We start from the raw sequence: 5,466 nt of genomic DNA on the forward strand, positions 1-5,466 counted from the left end.
TATATATATATATATATATGTATATATATATATAGGCTACATTAAATCTCTGAGCGAGTTGTAAACAGTAGCAATACGGAATCGTAACACATAATTGCCAACCGAGTGTGGCGTCCTATACGGAACAATGCTACTGGTGTCTATAGCCTCCAAGAAGACATCTTTTCCAGCTGGCTAACGACACACATTCTGTGTCCGATTAGTATTTGCATGATTAACACACGCTGAGGACGGGTAACCACCTAGAAACTCAAGTCTGTGTGTATCACGTAAGGCTAGGGATGGGAGCAATGACCTCCCCTCGCAAATACTAATCGGACACAGAATGGGTGTCGTTAGCTAACTGGAAGAGATGTCTTCCTGGGGCTATAAAGGCCAGTAGCACTGTCCCGTTTAGGACGCCACACTTGGTTACTATATATACATTATACATGTGTGTGCGTGTGACTGTGTGTATGTGTATATATATATATGTGTGTGTGCATATACACACGTGCGCGTGCGTACACACACACACACACACATATATATATATGTGCACTTGTGTGTTTGTGTGTATATAAATACACACACGTACATTAATGTATACTGAAATACGTTGCGTCCCGTGTTCTGCACTTCTTTGTAACTGCTGAGTCTGAGGGGAGGGACAGGCCCTGCTGGCCTGCCGACACTAGTTAGATTGAAGCTGTGAATATTTCGCTTAAACTATTACAAGTCCATACCTGCAGGAAAGACAAGAGTAGGGAGATGGTTCTAGTGAGACGATGCACTAGGGAGAAAAGACCTGGGGTAATGATTAGTGTAGAATAGTGATGAGTGGAGGCAAGTCAGATGTACTTATGTGGAGATGGTACAATACCAGCTAGTTCTGAGATAGAGAGACCATTATACAAATTGTAGAAAAGACGTAGAGAGGACACAGCACATTTGTGGGTCAAGGGATAAAGTGTACCTGATTGAATTCCAACTAGTTGAGTGGACTTACTCTGGATGTGGTGAAAGACTTCCTTGTGGGCGGCAGCAGCACCATCCCAGATGTAGCAGTAATACTCCATCGTTGGCCACATTTGAATTTTTGTACAATATCAGTAATTGCTGAAGACTTTTCTGACTTTAAAGAACCAGACTTTTGGATGCAGTTCTAGCTACATTTAGAACGTTCGTTCATGATGAAAGATCTTTGGGTTCGTGAGCAACATTATTTGGAGCTATCAGAAAGGCTCTTGTAGTTTAATGTTCATATTAAATGGTTTATGTGCGATGAGAAAAGTTTGACTTCATGGGAGAATGATGTTGAGGTTTCTGTTGATGAAGTCAGTGTGGGATGGGTGTTGGTATTTAAGTAATGGGTGGATGTTGTATGGGTGACAAAGTTTGGGGAAGAATAAGGGCTTGTGTAAACTGTACAACAGCAGGCTATTATGGATGACGCCAGATCGGTCATTGATTGAAGGAAAGGAGTTATTAGGGAACAAAATCGAACCCTGGGACAAATTGGAGACGATAAAGTGTCGAACAGAAATTTGTTTCTGGGTGAACATGCACCTCGAATAGTGTAATCTGATAAGAAGCTGCTGGTCTAAGAGATGAGACAAAAATAAAATCTTAGAGGGTGGGAAAAGTTTCAATTAGCAATTTTGTTAGACACAATGGAAAATTTTGGAGATGTCAGGAATAATATCGTTGCTTTCATCAAATTTGTTTAAGATGAAAACCAACTGATGGATGAGAAGGAAGAGGAGCTTTTAGTGGATCTATCTTTATGGAAACTGGGATATTCCACTGGTTGCGGTAATAACAGCGTGGGGATTTTCTGATTTAAGGAATAGGAAGGTAGGGAAAGAAAGAAAGAAAGGAAGGAAGGAAGGAAGGAAGGAAGGAAGGAAGGAAGGAAGAAAGAAAGAAAGAAAGAAAGAAAGAAAGAAAGAAAGAAAGAAAGAAAAGAGACTGGAGGTGTTGGGCTGCTTCTGTTATGTTTGGGTTATTTGAAATGAATGTTACATGAAATGAATGTATTAGGGTGAGTCAGAGAGTTTCCTTTCTTGAGAATGGAATGCAGTGACGAGTGTTTATAAAAATCACGGTATATCCCTAGGGAGAGACAGAAAAATAGAGAGAGAGAGAGAGAGAGAGAGAGAGAGAGAGAGAGTGAGAGAGAGCGAAAGAGCGAGACAGTGAGTGAGTGAGTGATTAGGCTACCTGATGGACGAGACATTGTGAAAATGGTGAACTTAGTGGGAATAAAATCCAAAATTCAAAATGGTTGGTATATAACGAGATAATTCAGTGTGGTTCGAATACAGCAGGGTATTTATGTTTCAATGAACTGGTTCTCGTCTCACACTAATACTAACACAGACGCTTACATACGTACGTACATATATCCATAAATACATACGTGTGTGTGTGTGTGTGTGTGTGTGTGTGTGTGTGTGTGTGTGTGTGTTCATAGATATGCTAGGATGCATAATTGCATACAGAGCAATATGTAGTTGCTACAGTACAAACTTAAGTTGGTCATTGTTCGTCAAGTATGAAATTTGTAGAAAAGAAAAAAGTTTGCTAATCTATACATATAAATTTAATATGGCCCATTCTTTCTTGTCTTGGGATTCACGGTCAAACGGCTGGGTGGAATTGCGCGAAAAATTACACAGATGTATAGAATGATCCGGCGGTGATGCTGGGCTTTGTATTTTTTTCATAGCTCCCATGGTCACCGAGAAATCTACTATAATAATGCTCTTGTGTTTATGAATGAGAAAGGAAGGGGTGATAGATGAATAAGGAAGGAAGGGGGATGTCATACTTGATAGTAGGATGATGAAAATTGTACGCTGAAAAAATAAATCAAACAGCGTTTCAACTCTGTGTGTATATATCTGTGTATGTAAAATAGGGTATGTGAATGTGTGTGTGTGTGCGTGTGTGTGTGTGTGCATGTATGTGTGTGTGCATGTATGTGTGTGTGTGCGTGTGCGCGCTTCGTTCGTTTAGTATTTGGGTTTATTTTCTGATTTGGTTGAATCTTGGTTGGTTTTTTTTTGTTGGTCAGTTATTTTTAGCGTTTTGACAGAAAAATGTCATTCTAAAATTGCTTTTTAACGTAGGCGTGCCCATTTACAGCCACATCATCCAAACCGACCGGGTGAAACCGGGCTAAGCTGCTAGTGTTTTATAAATACAAGGAATAGTTTTATTCATCAAAGTATGCACCCATATTGTCAATACACTTTTGCCATTTCAGCGGCAGCTTGTCCCGCCCAGAACTGTAAAAGCCTGGCAATCTAGAGTCAATAAAATCTTGGAAGGCCTATTTCACAGTATCGTCGGAATTAAAATTTTATCCTATAAAAAAGTTATCCAAATTCTGGAAGAAGTGGTAGTCAGTGGGGAAAAGATCAGGTGAGTATGGTAGATGACGGAGAACTTCCAACTTCAACTCCTGTAGTTTTGCCAATGTCATTTTTGCAATGTGTAGTCTGGCGTTGTCTTGCAATAAAATAGGAGTGGATCTGTTGACTAATCTAGGTTGTTTTTTTGTAAGTTTCTACATTATTTGGTCCAGCTGGCCGCAGTATACGGCTGTGATTGATGAGCCAGGTTTAATGAAATCATAATGGATCACACCTGCGCCAGACCACCAAACACATACCATCAGCTTCTTTTGATGAACTTTGTTTTTTGGACTGTTTTGGTGGCTCGTCTTTGTCCAACCATTGTGCTGAACGTTTACAGTTGTTGTGTTGGATCCATTTTTCATCACATGTTACAATCCGATTGGAAAATGATTCATTTTTGTGACGAGAAAGTAGCATAATGCAGGCTTCCAAACATTACTGTGTCTGATTTTCATTGAGTCCATGTGGAACCCGCTTATGTAACTTTTTCACTTTACCTATTTGCACTAGGTGAGTCAATATTGTTTGCTTGCTAACACCAATCAACAACGATAATTTACGAGCACTTTGAGATGGATCTGACTCGACGGTGGCTTTCAGTTCGTCATTATCCACCTTTCTTTCTGGTCGACCATGTTGCTCATTTGTGAGGTCAAAGTTACCAGAACGAAATTTTGCAAACCAATTTGATACTGTCTGCTATGTAATAACATTAGAATGAAATACTTCATTAATATTCCGAGCTGTCTGTGAAGCTGTATTTCCAAGAAAGAATTCAAAAACGATTTAGAAATACTTTATAAAGCGCAAAATGAGTTAGAATAAAGAAATAGATTTGTCAGCTTTCTAGCAAAAAATAAAGATTGTCAAAATATAATAATGATGCAAATGAACAGCTGTTAAAGTTTACCATATACCTTACTACAAATTTCATACTTGATGACCTAATATATGGTGTTGGAAACTTTTTAATAAAAAAGTTTTGGGTGTGAATAAATGTCGACTCTCCCCTTGGTTTTCAATTGTGTGTGTGTGTGTGTGTGTGTGTGTGTGTGTGTGTGTGTGTGTGTGTGTCTTTCCCTCCCTAATACTTTTTTCTTCGTTCTGACTTTCTATCCGTCCTGCTCTCGTTTCCAGTCCTACAAGATATTTTCATTTTCCTTTGCGTTACCACATATCTGTCTGTCTTGCGGCCGCACGGCTTTTTTTGTTGTATATGTATGTTTCATTATGTTGTGTCTGTTTTCGTCATTGTCCTATTGTCGTTAGCTATTCTTAGTGGTTTTTCGTCACGGGCGCCACCAACAGTGAACAATATCAACGTTAGAATCGCTAAATTGTAATAATCTTTTGGACGTTGACTGACGAGGAATAAGCTACGAATTTTCTTTTTGTTATGTTTTTGTAAAATTTTCCGTTTGGTGTTTTTAAATTTTTGATATATATATATAAATATATATATTGTTGCAGAGAATTAGTAATAATGGCACACCCCTCTCATGTAACGAATGGAATAATCTAGTCACTATAAGTTAAGTACCAGAGAACGTAGTTGGCGGTCAGAGATAATTGTGTCAGCAGCAGTAGAGTTTTTTTTTTTATGTGAGTTGCAAAGTTGAGTATTTTTTGTTGTAAAATTGAGTGTCAATCATTGGTGTTAATTGTTGATATTGTTCGTGTTTTTTTGTGTCTTCCCGTGGTGGAAAATGGAGAAAGAACCGGTAGGTGGCCAAAGTTATGCGGCCGCGACTGGAAAAGGAACAGAGGAAGGAAAGCTGGAAATAATCGAAATTAAGGTTGATCCGAAGAAGATGAAGGAATGTGAGAAGTTGCTGGCGAGGGTCGGAAACACGCTGACGTTGACACCGCCTGTGGAACTGACAGAAAGTGTAAAAAAGAGAACTGTGGTTTTTAAAACCATGAAGGTGGCAACTAGAAGGATAGAGCTTGCGACAGTTGAGGCGATCGAGGAGTGCCTGAAAGGTATCAGAAAACAAGCAACTTTTGTAACTAGAGGAAAAAAGTATGCCACTGTGGAGGTACGATTTGCAACATAAATAGA

General features: G+C 39.1%; 1 pseudogene; it reads right to left on the reverse strand.

The window, feature by feature from the left end:
* Nucleotides 1–3,211: 3,211 nt before the first annotated feature.
* On the reverse strand, nucleotides 3,212–4,136 carry LOC128247110 (histone-lysine N-methyltransferase SETMAR-like; annotated as a pseudogene).
* Between the last annotated feature and the right edge of the window lie 1,330 nt (nucleotides 4,137–5,466).

This window comes from Octopus bimaculoides, chromosome 2 (genome assembly GCF_001194135.2).
Source record: "Octopus bimaculoides isolate UCB-OBI-ISO-001 chromosome 2, ASM119413v2, whole genome shotgun sequence".
Classification (NCBI taxonomy): Eukaryota; Metazoa; Mollusca; class Cephalopoda; order Octopoda; family Octopodidae; genus Octopus; species Octopus bimaculoides.